The sequence below is a fragment of the Phyllobates terribilis genome, unplaced genomic scaffold, assembly GCF_046119375.1.
Source record: "Phyllobates terribilis strain yellow unplaced genomic scaffold, ASM4611937v1 Scaffold_13__5_contigs__length_258822181, whole genome shotgun sequence".
Classification (NCBI taxonomy): domain Eukaryota; kingdom Metazoa; phylum Chordata; class Amphibia; order Anura; family Dendrobatidae; genus Phyllobates; species Phyllobates terribilis.
The window spans coordinates 227,943,125-227,959,686 of record NW_027362773.1 but is presented as its reverse complement, the minus strand read 5'-3'; positions in this window follow the sequence as shown (position 1 = coordinate 227,959,686).

Below are 16,562 nucleotides of genomic sequence, written 5' to 3'. Positions count from 1 at the left end.
TACAAAATAATATTTATATCCTTGAGAATGCACACAGCATTATTATTATTATTATCATTTACACAATAATATTTAAGTCCTTGAGAATGCACACAGCATTTAATTTTTTTTATTAGAGGAGAGTGGACAGTAATAATTACTTTGGAGGGACCACTAAAGAAGACCACTGTGAGGGAGCACAACTAATGCCGAGAAAGTACCAAAGAGGACTACTGTGTGGGGGAACAAAAGGACTACTATTGCATGGGGGCTACAGAAGGGAATGTTATTACAGTATTATTTTTGAGCAGGACAAACCTATATCTTTGTAGTCCCCAGAAATACAATGTTGGAGCCCACAAATATGGGTAACAGGTCCATGGGCGTACCCACCGTGGGGCGGAGGGGGGGGCAGCTGCCCCTCCCTAGAAGCAGGCACGCAAGCCGCACACCAGGGCCGACGTCAGCACCCGGCGCACCCAGGCAAATGCCGGGGCCCTGAACAGGCGGGGGGGGGGGCCTTCACCGCCAGCACCCGCTCCCCCCGCTTGCTCAGGGCCCCGACACCCGGCACAATACTTACCTCTCCCCGTGCCTCCGCAGCAGCTCCTGCATCCTCCGGGGCTGCTGCACTGTGACGTCTCAGGTCAGAGGGCGCGGTGACGTCTTTACACCGCGCTCTCTCCTGAGCAGTCACAGCGCAGAGCGGGATGAGGCTGGCGACACTGGAGTCCGGAGCAGCGGCAGCAGGTGAGATGTGAGGTGAGTATTTGATTTTTTTTTTTATTATATGGAGGCCTGTGGCAATATAAGGAAGGGGGTGAGGTGGGGGTGTGTGACATTCCGCATGGGGCATTATAAGGGGGGTGTGTGTGTGTGACATCCTGCATGGGGCATTATAAGGGAGGGAGGGGGTGACATCCTGCATGGGGCATTATAAGGGAGGGGGGTGTGACATCCTGCATGGGGCATTATAAGGGAGGGGGGTGACATCCTGCATGGGGTATTATAAGGAAGGGGGGGGTGTCATCCTGCATGGGGCATTATAAGGTGGGCTGACATCCTACATGGGACATTATATGGGGGGGAACAGCCTGCATGGGGCATTATGTGGAGGGAACAGCCTGCGTGGGGCATTATGTGGGGGGAACAGCCTGCGTGGGGCATTATGTGGGGGGGAACAGCCTGCATGAGGCATTATGTGTGGGGAACAGCCTGCATGGAGCGTTATATAGGTGCCAGTATTCTGTATGGAGCGTTATATGGGGGCCAGTATTCTGTATGGAGCGTTATATGGGGGCCAGTATCCTGCATGGAGCGTTATATGGGGGCCAGTATCCTGAATGGAGCGTTATATGGGGGCCAGTATCCTGCATGGAGCGTTATATGGGGGCCAGTATCCTGTATGGAGTGTTATATGGGGGCCAGTATTCCGTATGGAGCGCTATATGGGGGCCAGTATTCTGTATTGAGCATTTTATGGGGGCCAGTATTCTGTATGGAGCATTATATGGGGGCCAGTATCCTGTATGGAGCGTTATATGGGGGCCAGTATTCTGTATGGAGCATTATATGGGGGCCAGTATCCTGTATGGAGCGTTATAAGGGAGCCAGTATTCTGTATGGAGCGTTATATGGGGGCCAGTATTCTGTATGGAGCGTTATATGGGGGCCAGTATCCTGTATGGAGCATTATATGGAGGCCAGTATTCTGTATGGGGCCTTATATGGGGGCCAGTATTCCGTATGGGGCCTTATATGGGGGCCAGTATTCCATATGGGGCCTTATATGGGGGCCAGTATTCTGTGTGGGGCGATTCGCCAGTTTCTGAGCTATTGTAGAATTTACAATAGATATCACTCATGTAATGTAAGAAGTGAAATCTTTGCATTGTACTATATATATATTTCTCTTCGGTATCTGTGACCATGGCTTGCCCCCCCCCCCCTAGTTTTGATCCTGGGTACGCCCATGAACAGGTCCCATATGACCCAAGTGAGATAGGTTTACAAATGTCTAGTCTATCTCAGATTATTTTATGCAGATTTTTAAGCCAATGCAACAGTGGGTTTAAAAAAAAAAAAGAGAATTCAGCAGCCAGAGTTGCAGTTCTTGACAGTCGCCCATAGAGTATACAGAATTGTGATGTTCCGTAGCCCCTGAAGCTGATGACAGCTGATCGGTAGTGGGTACCAGGTGTCAGACCACTATCAATCAGATATTGATGAGCTATCATCAATGTCAAATCAGTGGAGAATTCCTCTAAGCAGCAGAGTTGTTGGACCTCCTAAGTCCTATGGCTGAAAAGTGGCTGTAGCTTCTGCTCCTCGTATAACAATGTCACTGCCTCCACATGAACGTAAGACTTTATCAAACTGTAAATCTGACACATGAAGTTGTAAGCAAACAAGTAATAAGTAGAAGTACAGTAGCCTGTTATTCTAGCTAACTTATGTCCTCTGGTTCACTGATAAAGCCTGGAGTACTACCCAGCTGATCTCTGAGCTCTGCAAACATACAGATTGTGTATGGCTGTAATCTCGGTGTGTATGGGGCAAGGTGTAGCAGGACTCGCATGTTGCTCTATGAGTCCTGGCAGCATTTGGAACATTTCTTAAGTTTAAATTGTGAATATAGGTAATTAATAAATCACTTGATTGAAAGTTCTATAATGAAGGAAGCATGCAAGTCCTTTATATATGACCAGGTACATTGTGAGCCACTAGAAGTAAATAATAGATGTTTATACTAAAATACATCAAGGAAAGATTTAAAAAAAACACGAGGAATTAAAACAGAAAGTATGATGGAAAATTGTATTATTTTTCATCAGAAAAATATATATCTTTGTATCATGTTAGCCAGTAGATAGAAAAATATTAAGATTTGAGAGTCCTCAGTGGTTGACACCTTTTAATGGCTAACTGAAAAGATAGTAACAAGTAGCAGCTTTCAAGACTACTCAGGTCTCTTCATCAGGCATAGAATAACACAAAATCTGAAGAGTCACATATTTATACACAACAAGACACAGAAATAATGCAATAGATGAGACAAGTGACATAAAGCAGATCTATCAATATGGGAGAACAGTTGTGGCCGCAAATATTGGAGCGGTTCTGTTTTATTGTCCTGTAATTGAGGTCAGGTCTAGGGTTGTGATGACCCCATAGGTCTGAGGAGCACATGCCTTAGTTGATATAGACATAAATCCATGCGACACATTCATTTTTTTTATTTTTCATCAAACATTGAATAAGTTTAATCTTTTTCTGAACCGTAATACACCCTTAATGTGCCCTTTTGAATGAACCCTAGTCGCCAACTTTTACAGTCGGTGGTCAAAAAGATAGAAATCTGGACCTTAAGAATAGCCGCAGCCTTTTTTGTTGCTCTGCCCCTTCCACGCTGCCCTCTATCTCCTGAATGTGTAATTAGATGCCTAATGATGGAGAATCCCAACATCACCTGCTTCCAGAAGCAATGGGGTGCAGGAGGTTTAGGTAGCACCTGGGAGATCTGCAATCAATTCTGAGAGTCTTGGAGGTCTTCCATTTTTCTGGAAGAAATGAGATAGTGATCTAGATGGCCCTTAACCAGCATCTTCTAAATATAAGACGTTAGTATCTTGTATGCGTGTGTGGCCAAATGCTCTGATGTTATGACAATCCCCAGTTTACACACAAGAAGATTTCTAATATGTCTTTCCTCCAATAATGATTACCTGTCAGTAAAGAATAGCCTTGCTTCTCTCCCAGTTCCATTACACATACATTTTCCATCTGCTTTCTGCTAGCCCTCTAATTTGTTGCAGAATGCACATGTCTCCAGTAAGATGGGGTTGCTGAGAATAATGAACATTTCTACAAAATTAAGTAAAAAAAAAAGCGAAAACCGATAAACCGCAGGAATCTTGCCATCTTTACTTGGAAGGCTAATCAGTAGCCATTCAAGTGTTCTGTTTGATCTAAACACATTCTGTCTGCTGCAGATAAAGCCAGCGACTCTCTGACTCGTTTATCTCATTGACAAATGTCTTTGTTCTACTCCGCAGTCAGGGAGATCAAACAAATCCATTTATTTCTACTGAAGTTTTTGCGTTAATTGCAAAGTTAGCACCATAGACTTGCTGATGAGAAAATTAGTGATGATTGGACTACATTTACTAATTTCCAACTCCAAAGAACTGCAGGGACCAATGATTTCCAAAGAAAAGTGTGGGTTCACTTGTACTAAACCTTTGCATTGTATAAATAGTAATTCCTTAAACTCATCAGAAAATCATCTTATAGCTTTAATTACATTTTTATGTTAAATCAATTTTTCTTTACATATCAAAATTCATATTTCAAATAAAAAAAAAAAATCTGGCAATTTTCATACAGACCACTGGGGCTTTTTTAGACAGTAACTTCCTGTTGTTTCAGTAAAAAACGCATATGCATTAGCCACAATGAACAGACCCTGACCTTATCTAGTGCATTGAGGCATCTAATGAGCATGTGCAAAAATCATTGTGATTGAAGGATGGAGGAGCAGGTCAGCAGTGACATTGCTTATTGGTGGATCCTGTGTTTTCAGTTGCGTATAAGGCTAAGTGCCCACGATGCAGAAATGCTCCGGATTTTTCCTGAGCGTTTCTGCATCTCCCTGGCAGAAAAGACGCATGCGGATTGTACATGCGGATTGTGCATGCATTTTTCCTGCCAGGGACAAGCATAAGTGAAGTGTTTTGATCATGCAATTTCGCATGCGGGTTGTCAAATGCTTTCCAGGCGATTTTAGCATCACTTAGAAAGTGCTTGACAACTTGGTCACACTATATAAATCCATGCAACCGGCATGGATTTATATAGTGTGACTAAGATAGTTAAAAAAAAGAATAAAAATGGTAAAAAAAAAACAACATATACTCACCTTCTGATGGCCCCTGGTCTCCTTATTTGATGCGTCCGGTCTTCCCGGTGTCTCGCGGTTGTGTAAAAGGACCTGCCGACGTCAGCGGTCGCGTGACCTGTCACATGACTAAATGACGTCATGGAAGGTCCTTTTAGACCATCGCGAGCTGCCGGGGAGCCAGGACTCATGGGATAAGGAGACCGGGGGCCATCAGAAGGTAAGTATAATATTTATTTTTTATTTTATTCTTTTTTTTTGCAGGTACTATGGTACCCGGGTCTGGAGGAGAGTCTCCTCTTCTCCAAACCCGGGTACCATTTGCACATTGAATCGCTTAATATCCGCATGTGCACATGTAGTCATGCAGATATTAAGCGATTCAATGCAAGTCAATGGCGGCGAAAACGATTACACAAAATCATTGGTAGTGCTGCAGATTTTTCAGCAATGATAATCTACAGCGGAAATTTCCGCAGCATGTGCACAGCACATGCAGATTATCATTGGGGAACATGGCAGGCCTTCTACCATGCGTTTTTTAAGCGTTTCTGCAGCGGAATTGCCGCTGCGGAAACGCTTAAAAAACGCATAGTGAGCACACAGCCTAAAGGTGTTACTACCCCTCATTGTAATCCTGCCTCTGATGATAAGGAGCCTGCTGAAAATTCTTCCTGAAAGGAAAGAAAAGGAAAAAAAAGAGAAGGGAGGGAGGAAGGAAGGAAGGAAGGAAGGAAGGAAAAGGAAGTAAGGGTGAGAATTGCAAGTTTACCTTTTTTTTTTCCTATAAAGAATCTGTTTTAAACAATAGGTAATTTTCTGATGATAACTTCCCTATATACAGTGCTGGCCAAAAGTATTGGCACCCCTGCAATTCTGTCAGATAATACTCAGTTTCTTCCTGAAAATGATTGCAATCACAAATTCTTTGGTATTATTCTCTTCATTTAATTTGTCTTCAATGAAAAAACACAAAAAGAATTGTCCTAAAGCCAAATTGGATACAATTCCACACCAAACCTAAAAAAGGGGGTGGACAAAAGTATTGGCACTGTTTGAAAAATCATGTGATGCTTCTCTAATTCGTGTAATTAACAGCACCTGTAACTTACCTGTGGCACCTAACAGGTGTTGGCAATAACTAAATCACACTTGCAGCCAGATAACATGGATTAAAGTTGACTCAACCTCTGTCCTGTGTCCTTGTGTGTACCACATTGAGCATGGAGAAAAGAAAGAAGACCAAAGAACTGTCTGAGGACTTGAGAAACCAAATTGTGAGGAAGCATGAGCAATCTTGTTACGGGTCAGGGAAAAGGAACCTCTGTGCTTTGGAACAAGGAGGGACCCCGAGGGGCAGGTGTTAGTCTGGGGACGACCTTGTAATTGAGCAGGTGGCTCCCACGGGTCAGATAGCGGGGACTGACCGGTGTAGCGGGTGGACACAACAGAAGGGTAGCAGTCTCTGGGTGAGCAGGCGGGTGGTCACGGCAAGTGACGGCAGAACGGGTAAGAGTCTCTTGGCAGGCAGGCAGGTGGTCACGGAAAGTGACGACAGAGCAGGTAAGAGTCTCTTGGCTGGCAGGCAGGTGGTCACGGCAAGAGACAGCAGAGCCTCCAGGTAGGCTAGCAGGCGGGTAGCAGGTGAGCGCTCCCAGGTGAGCGGGCTAGCAAGTACGGCAGGTAGCAGGCAGGTAATTGGCAGGTGCTTCCTGGTCCGTAGGTGGACTTGCCCATAGACAGACTGGTGGATGCTTGAGACCGACTGTCGAGCAGAAGAGCAGACAAGCAGGCAGACTGGACTGGTAGTTAGGCTGGCAATGGGACTTGAGGGCTGAAGCAGAGGTGAGTATGCTTTGCAACAACTTTGCTCGGGCACCTCCATTTTAGAGGAGGTGCCTTATATATGGGAGGTCCTCCGGCTATTGGCCGGGGACTCCTTAGAACAGCGCGCGCGGTCCCTTTAAGAGAGGGGGAGCGTGCGCGCCCTAAGCACAGCGCCGGCAGCAACGAGGGAAGGAGCTCTGGAGGACGCCGCGCCAGAACAGGAAGGTGAGAGGGACGGCGTCTCTGCCTAGCAGGGGGCAGAGACGCCGATGCTACAGTACCCCCTTTAGGGCCCCCTTTTTTAGGCCAGAGAGAAATTTCTCAAGGAGAAGCGGGGCATTGATGTTCTCCCTGGGTTCCCAAGTTCTTTCCTCAGGACCAAACCCCTTCCAATCCACCAGAAAAAAGGTTCTTCCCCTTACCCTCTTGGTGGCCAGGATACTCTCCACCTCAAAGACATCCTCAGCAGAAACCGGACCAGGAGGAGTACCTGGATTATCGGAAAAAGTGTCAAGGACAACGGGTTTGAGGAGGGATACGTGGAAGGAGTTGGGAATGCGTAGGGCGGCAGGGAGTTTTAATTTGTAGGCCACTGGGTTAATTTGCCTGAGAACTTCGAAGAGTCCGATGAATCGAGGACCCAACTTGTAGGAGGGTACTTTGAGCCGCACATGTTTGGAGGAGAGCCAAACCTTGTCTCCAGGACGAAATTGAGGCGGATCCAGATGTCTCTTATCAGCAGATCTCTTCATCCGCTCGGAGGACTGAAGAAGAGCGGACCTGGTACTCTCCCAAATGGTAGAAAATTCGCTGAGAAGAGACTCCGCGGCAGGGTTGTCCACAGAAGCGGAGACGGGAACTGGAATCCGGGGATGTTGGCCACAGACTATAAAGAACGGGGACTTGGAAGAGGATTCGCTCTCATGGTTATTATAAGAGAATTCGGCCCAACGTAGGAGATCCACCCAATCGGAATGGTGGGCATTAACGAAGTGCCGGAGGTAACTGGTAAGGATCTGATTGATCCGCTCCACTTGACTATTGGACTGTGGGTGGTAAGCGGAGGCGAAATCCAGGGTGACGTCTAGCCGCTTACATGTGGCTCTCCAGAAGCGTGAGGTGAACTGATCCCCACGATCCGACACGATGTGGAGGGGTAGGCCATGGAGACGGAAGATGTGGCGGATAAAGTCTTTAGCCAGTTCGGGTGCAGATGGGAGACCAGGCAGGGGAATGAAGTGGGCCATTTTCGAAAAGCGGTCAGCGACCACCCAAATGACTGTACACCCGGCAGAAACAGGAAGATCGGTGATAAAATCCATAGCTATGTGCTGCCATGGAGCAGAAGGTACGGGAAGGGGCAAGAGATGGCCGGCTGGTAGGTGTCTGGGCACTTTGTTACGGGCACAAGATGAACAGGCCGCGACGAAGTCTACAAGGTCCTTACGCAGGGTAGGCCACCAGTAATGCCGGGTAATGAGCTGGAAGGTCTTCTTTTGGCCAGCATGGCCAGCTAGTTTAGAAGAATGGCCCCAATGAAGAACCCTCTCCCGATCTGGTACTGCTACAAACGTCTTGCCGGGTGGGAGACGAGTCAGATCCAGGGGGGCCACCTTCATTACCTTGGATGGGTCAATGATATGCGTAGGCTCCTCCTCTTGATCGGAGGACAGTAAGGACCGGGACAGGGCATCAGCTTTGACGTTCTTGTCCGCCAGACGGAAATGAAGGATGAAGTCGAAGCGGGCAAAAAACAAAGACCACCGGGCCTGGCGAGGATTAAGTCTCTGGGCATTTTGGAGATATGACAGATTTTTGTGATCCGTGTAGATGATCACCGGGTATAGAGCCCCTTCTAGCAGATAGCGCCACTCCTCCAGTGCTAATTTGACGGCTAGCAATTCACGGTCTCCTATAGAGTAGTTGTGCTCAGACGAGGAGAAGATTTTGGAGAAGAAGCCGCAGGTTACCATTCTCCCGGTAGAAGATTTTTGGGTGAGTACCGCTCCGGCTCTGGAGGAGGAAGCATCAACCTCCAGGTAGAATTGCTTATTGCAGTCTGGACGGTGCAGGACGGGGGCAGAGATGAAGGCTTTCTTTAAGGAAAGGAAGGCCTCCTCGGCTTCGGGCGACCATACCTTGGGATTTTCCCCCCTTACGGGTAAGCGCAGATATGGGAGAAGTCCGGGACGAGAAGTGTGGGATGAAAAGACGATAGTAATTGGCGAAGCCCAGGAATCGCTGTATCGCCTTCAACCCCTCAGGACAGGGCCACTTTAGGACAGCAGAGAGCTTCTCGGGATCCATTTGCAGGCCTGTCTGGGAGATAACATAGCCCAAGAATGGAAGGGAGGTCTGGTCGAAGAGGCACTTCTCGTATTTGGCATAGAGGTGGTTCTGCCGAAGCCTAAGCAGGACCTGACGAACATCCCTCCAGTGTGTGGGGAGATCCGGAGAGAAGACCAAGATATCGTCCAGGTACACCACCACGCAGAAGTACAGGAGGTCCCAGAAGATGTCGTTGATCAGTTCTTGAAAGACAGCGGGGCATTACAGAGTCCGAAGGGCATCACACGGTACTCATAGTGACCGTCCCGGGTATTGAATGCTGTCTTCCACTCGTCCCCTTGACGAATACGGACCAGGTTATATGCTCCCCGTAGATCCAGCTTGGAAAAGATCTTGGCGCCTTTGAGACGGTCAAACAACTCGGAGATGAGCGGCATGGGATATTTGTTTTTTACTGTGATTTGATTGAGTCCTCTGTAGTCAATACAGGGACGTAGCGAGCCGTCTTTCTTTTTGACAAAGAAGAATCCGGCTCCAGCCGGGGAGGTAGATTTTCGGTTAAATCCCCTAGCCAGATTTTCTTCAATGTATTCAGACATGGCCCGGGTTTCGGCCGCGGACAATGGGTAGATACGCCCACGGGGGGGAGTGGCGCCAGGTACCAGGTCGATCGGGCAATCATATGGCCTATGGGGTGGCAACGTCTCTGCCTCCCTTTTACCGAAGACGTCCGCAAAGGGCCAGTATGGAGCCGGGAGACCCGGTAGATTAGCTGGAGTAGGCGGAGGGCGAGCGGGGAGGACCGGAACCAGGCAGGTCTTGTGGCAGTCTGGACCCCACCGGAGTATACGGGTTCATGTGTCTGGAGCCAGGGTAGACCTAGCAACAGGGAGTGAGAGAGTCCGGATAGCACATGGAAGGAGATCTTCTCAGAGTGCAGCATTCCCACCTGCAGAGTTAAGGGTTCAGTGACGAGCAGTATGGTCTCCGCAAGGAGTCTTCCATCCACGAAGGCAACTGACAAAGGTTCAGCGAGAGGCTTGGTGGGAATACGATATCTCCCTACCAAGGACTGGGAGATGAGGTTCCCAGCAGCTCCAGAATCCAGATGAGCAATTTCAAAGAGACGGTTCTCTCCCCAGGAGATAGAGACAGACAAAGTCAGGGATGGAGAGGGCTTACTTTTGCCTAGGACGACCTCTCCGAGCGGTCCTAGACACTTGAAGTCTCCCGGCCTCTCCGGGCTCTTTACTGCCACAATAGAAACAGCTCCCCTCGGCTTGACGTGACTCTTGGCGAGATTTGACCATCTTGGTCTGGTCGATCTGCATGGGTTCAGGCGAGTGCGCCCGGGGAGTGACTGGTTGAGAGGCAGGTCTCTGGAAAGTGGAAGCAAGGCGGAGGAGCTCTCTCTCCCGGGTGGTCTCTTTGGTGCGTTCTTGGAACCGGATGTCAATCCGGGTAGCGAGTGACACCAGGTCATACTGAGTGGTAAGAATGTCCCGACCAGCCAGCTCATCCTTAATCCGACCGGAAAGACCCTCCCAAAAGACGGACACTAGAGCCTCATTATCCCAGGCAAGCTCAGAAGCGAGGATACGGAACCGTATGGCATATTGGCCCACGGTGAGACTCCCTTGGCGGAGACGTAGCAGAGAGGAGGCTGAGGAGGTTTTTCGCCCTGGTTCATCGAAGACTCTCCGAAAAGCAGCGAGGAAAGACGACAGGTCAGACACCAGGGGATCCCCTCTCTCCCACAGGGGATTTAGCCATGCCAGTGCTTCCCCAGTGAGATGGGACATGATGAATGCCACTTTGGCCCGGTCGGAGATGAACTGATGTGCCAAAAGTTCAAAGTGCAGAGTGCACTGGTTTATGAAACCTCGAGCTAAGGCGGGGTTGCCGGCAAAACGTGGAGGTGCCGAGAGCCGGGGTCCATAGCCAGATGCCATAATAGGACTAGGTTGTGGTGCCGCGGAAGCAGGTGCTGCCTGACCAGAGATGGACACAGACGGATCGGACAATGCCCTTAGGCGGGAGTTTAACAGACCACAGGAAGGACAGGACCGACTCCTGTTGAGTCCTCTGACGTAAGACCTCCTGGTGCAGTTCGAAGATTGCGGGTGTCTGGGGGCCACCGGATTCCATGGACAAGCAAACTGTTACGGGTCTGGGTGGTGGAACCTCTGTGCCTTGGAACAAGGAGGGACCCCGAGGGGCAGGTGTTAGTCTGGGGACGACCTTGTAATTGAGCAGGTGGCTCCCACGGGTCAGATAGCGGGGACTGACCGGTGTAGCGGGTGGAAACAACAGAAGGGTAGCAGTCTCTGGGTGAGCAGGCGGGTGGTCACGGCAAGTGATGGCAGAACGGGTAAGAGTCTCTTGGCAGGCACGCAGGTGGTCACGGCAAGTGACGGCAGAGCAGGTAAGAGTCTCTTGGCTGGCAGGCAGGTGGTCACGGGAAGTGACGGCAGAACGGGTAAGAGTCTCTTGGCAGGCAGGCAGGTGGTCACGGAAAGTGACGGCAGAGCAGGTAAGAGTCTCTTGGCTGGCAGGCAGGTGGTCACTTCAAGAAACAGCAGAGCCTCCAGGTAGGCTAGCAGGCGGGTAGCAGGTGAGCGCTCCCAGGCGGGCGGGCTAGCAAGTACGGCAGGTAGCAGGCAGGTGCTTCCTGGTCCGTAGGTGGACTTGCCCATAGACAGACTGGTGGATGCTTGAGACCGACTGTCGGGCAGAAGAGCAGACAAGCAGGCAGACTGGACTGGTAGTCAGGCTGGCAACGGGACCTGAGGGCTGAAGCAGAGGTGAGTATGCTTTGCAACAACTTTGCTCGGGCACCTCCATTTTGGAGGAAGTGCCTTATATATGGGAGGTCCTCCGGCTATTGGCCGGGGACTCCTTAGAACGGCGCGCGCGGTCCCTTTAAGAGAGGGGGAGCGCGCGCCCTAATCACAGTGCCCGGGAAGGAGCGCGTGCCGGCAGCAGCGAGGGAATGAGCGCTGGAGGATGCCGCGCCAGAACAGGAAGGTGAGAGGGACGGCGTCTCTGCCTAGCAGGGGGCAGAGACGCCGATGCTACAAATCTCAAGGCTACAAGTCCATCTCCAAAGACCTGAATGTTCCTGTGTCTTCCGTGCGCAGTGTCATCAAGAAGTTTAAAGCCCATGGCACTGTGGCTAACCTCCCTAGATGTGGACGGAAAAGAAAAATTGACGAGAGATTTCAACACAAAATTGTGCGGATGGTGGATAAAGAACCTTGACTAACATCCAAACAAGTTCAAGCTGCCCTGCAGTCCGAGGGTACAACAGTCTCAACCCGTACTATCTGTCGGCGTCTGAATGAAAAGGGACTGTATGGTAGGATACCCAGGAAGACCCCACTTCTTACCCCGAGACATAAAAAAGCCAGGCTGGAGTGTGCCAAAACTTACCTGAGAAAGCCTAAAAGGTTTTGGAAGAATGTTCTCTGGTCAGATGAGACAAAAGTAGAGCTTTTTGGGAAAAAGCATCAACATAGAGTGTACAGGAAAAAAAAAGAGGCATTCAAAGCAAAGAACACAGTCCCTACAGTCAAACATGGCGGAGTTTCCCTAATGTTTTGGGGTTGCTTTGCTGCCTCTGGCACTGGACTGCTTGACCGTGTGCATGGCATTATGAAGTCTGAAGACTACCAACAAATTTTGCAGCATAATGTAGGGCCCAGTGTGAGAAAGCTGGGTCTCCCTCAGAGGTCATGGGTCTTCCAGCAGGACAATGACCCAAAACACACTTCCAAAAGCACTATAAAATGGTTTGAGAGAAAGCACTGGAGACTTCTAAGGTGGCCAGCAATGAGTCCAGACCTGAATCCCATAGAACACCTGTGGAGAGATCTCAAAATGGCAGTTTGGAGAAGGCACCCTTCAAATATCAGGGACCTGGAGCAGTTTGCCAAAGAAGAATGGTCTACAATTCCAGCAGAGCATTGTAAGAAACTCATTGATGGTTACCGGAAGCGGTTGTTCGCAGTTATTTTGGATAAAGGTTGTACAACCAAGTATTAGGCTGAGGGTGCCAATACTTTTGTCTGGCCCATTTTTTGAGTTTTGTGTGAAATGATCAATGATTTGATTTTTGCTTCATTCTCTTTTGTGTTTTTTTCCTTGCAAGCAAATTAAATGAAGAGAATAATACCAAATAATTTGTGATTGCAATCATTTTCAGGAAGAAACTGAGTATTATCTGACAGAATTGCAGGGGTGCCGAAACTTTTGGCCAGCACTGTATATACTCAGCATGGGCCGGAAGAAGGGCTGCTACTCCACTGTAAAAAAAGCTTTGCATGTATATCTTCTGATGCACTGCTATGTATAGTTCATACGATCAGATGATCGCTGCTTCAAGTCTTAAATAAATAGTTAAAAAAAAAGTTTGTAAGAATATGAAAAAAAAATAAAAAAAACACAAAAGTTCAAATCCCCCGCTTTTGCCCCATTAAAAATAAAACAATAAAAAAATACACATATTTGGTATCACTGCGTTCGTAATAGTCCGATCTATCAACATATAAAAGAAAGTAATCCGATCAGCAAATAGCGTAATGAAAACAAATCAAAACACCAGAATAACTTTTTTTTGGCCACCACAACATTGCAATGAAATGCAATAAGAGGCGATCAAAACATCGTATCTACACCAAATGGTGCTAGTAAAAATGTCAGCTCACGAAGCTAAAAATAAGCCACCACCCAGCCCCAGATCCAGAAAAATGAGAACATTACAGGTCTCAGAAAATGGCGACAAAAGCAAACTTTTTTTTTTTTTACAAATTTCTGAATTTTTTTTCACCACTTAAATAAAAAAAACCTCTTATCTGTGCACTCATACTGACTTAGAGAATCATATTGGCAAATCAGTTTTACCATATAGTGAACATGATAGATAAAAAAAAAAAATATGAAATTGCACTTTTTTTGCAATTTCAATGCACTTGGATTTTTTTCCAGCTTTTCAGTGCATCACATGATAAAATGAATGATGTCTTCCAAAGTTACATCTCTCTCCGCAAAAATCAAGCCCTCATATGGCTCCCCTTGGAAGAAGGGGAGAAAAATACGAAAACTAAAAACAAAACAGAAAATCGCCCTGAAGTGAAGGGGTTAAACGGAGGTTAGTGGGAATTAATGACTGTAGATGAAGTAGAGGAGAAAAATTAGGCATGCATGCAAAGCAAATGGGAGACCAAGGTTAATGGGATGCAATGCCAAATTTTGCTATGTGGCCCCATGGATACATGTGTGGCACCCTCCTGTGCACAGGTACCACAGGACCCAGGGTGCTTGGACTGACTTCTCCACAAGAGGCCCTCATTACATTCAAACACCTCCACCCTTCCACCTCATACTACCAGAGGGAGCCCGTTAGGGATATATATATATGGAGGGTGGAGCCAGGCGGTTCAGTTAGTTGTTAGTAGTCAGACTGAGAGGGAGTCTGAGAGCGTGCTAACGCTGAGAGCAGTGAAGACGCAGCACGCTGGCTGCTGTGCTTAGGCGAGCCAAGGCTTAAAGCACGAGTTGAGTTCTGAGGGCCCGAGTGTGGCCGACGGCAAGAGGAGAAAGGAGAGAGGAGTTGAGGGGGCAGAAGAGCATCATAGGCTCACCCCAGTATGCAAACTGGACACCGGGTCCGCGCCTACAGGGTCCCTTTATACCCAGTAGGGGTAACCGGCATCCCAGGAGAACTACAAGTCCCTGGCTGACCTGAAGCTAGACCCACACAGGACCAGGAACCACGAAGGCCCCAGCGTTACCAGGGATAGTGGTTGCCAGCTGAAGGTTCTACTACCGAGTGACAGGTGAAGGAACAGCACGACGCATAAGCTAGGCTCAGTTGCAGGCTGGCCAGGAGCATACAGAGAGGCAGACACGGACCAGGAGGCCTTATACTCGCTCACTGGGGAGAAGTCCTGAAGTGCACCCATCCTACTGAGTACCCGGGACCGTACCTGACATCCGCACCAGTAAAGGTATTGAAGCGAAGCCCCTGTCTCTGTCAGTTACTCCTGCTGCGCCATCGGCCTGCACTAAAAGTCCCAGCACCACCCACCATCAAACTCCATACTGCCCCGGGGGCCCGCTCCACCTGTGGGGAGCCGGAACACCTCAGCTGCCATCCCATCACCCCCCAGAGGTCTGCAGCAGCGCTGGTAAACCTTACCATGTACCACAGGTGGCGTCACAAACTATTTATTTAATTTTTCCTATCCAAGTTACAATCCCCCTTTTTGGTTGACCGCCCTGGGCCACGGACCGGGCCCGCCACTGTGACCTATCCCCCACCAGCATCCATAGGCCCGGCTGCCGAGTACCCCATTGCCCCGGGGGCGCGTCAACTTCTGGCGTCACGAACAGGTTTTCATGCACGTTGCAGCGAACAGGATTCCGTGCCCGTTGCCACCGGGTACTGTGCGCCTTAAAAGACTGTAACACTTACCGTGGTGAAGATTTCCCGCCTTTCCCGAGGTTTCCCGCCATTATCTGCCATTTTCCTGTTGCCTCGTGGGAAGAAGAGGGGCATAACCGCGGGAATCGGAGAGGCGTGACTGCTGGAAGCGCGCGAAGCCCAGGCCCCGCCTCATGCCTTGACGCCGAACCAGGAAGCGTCAGGTCCTAGAAGGAGACCGTTGTCAAGCGCACGCTCTGACGTCAGCCGCGAGGGAGACGCAAGGTCCTGGAAGGAGACCGTCGGCTACAGAGCTGCGGCCTACTCGATCCAAGTAAAGTAGGTAGGCTACGGTTTACTAGGGGGGTGCAACCATGGCCGACGACCAGCAAGCCGCCGGAGCACCGGTTAACGCTCCTGATGCCCAACTTGCGCCCGGCGCTGCACAGGCCGGAGTGGCCGCCCCACCAGCAGGGGTCGTGACTCCGTTGATACCCATGGCCCTGCCGTATATCCCTGGAGCGAAATGGCTTCCCCAGTATGATGGCAAACCAGACACCTTGTCTGGGTTCAAGAGAAAAATATGCAGTGTACTGGATATGTACTCAATGACTGGTAAGCAGAGAGCCGCTGTTGTGCTGGGACAATTGACTGGTGCCGCAGAGCGGGAAGTTCAAACCTGGCCAGCCGCAGACCAGGAATCAATATCCATTATCTTTAAGAGACTGCAAACTGTCTTTGAAAACCGCACTGAGACAGGTCTCCGAATGAGGTTCTACCACTGTACCCAGGAACCTGAGGACAGTATCCGGGACTATGCCTGGCGCTTACAGGAGGCCTTGCGGGCCCTGAAACAGGTTAGTGCAGCCAGCATACAAGATGAGAATAAAATGCTGACGGAACAATTCATCCGGGTGTTGAGGTCCCAGGAGGAGAGCAGAACTGTACGGTGGTGGACTTTAGATCATCCAGACGCCACCTTTGACACCCTGAAGGACATGGCTATTAAGGGTCTACAGCCCCTGGAAACATCAGGGACTGCTATCCAGCTTTACCAGGGTGGGGCCACCCCAGTGCCCGCAGCACCCACTGCTCCTTCATTAACGGCTGAAACAAAAATGCAAACAGTGCCCCCTAGCGAGCTGG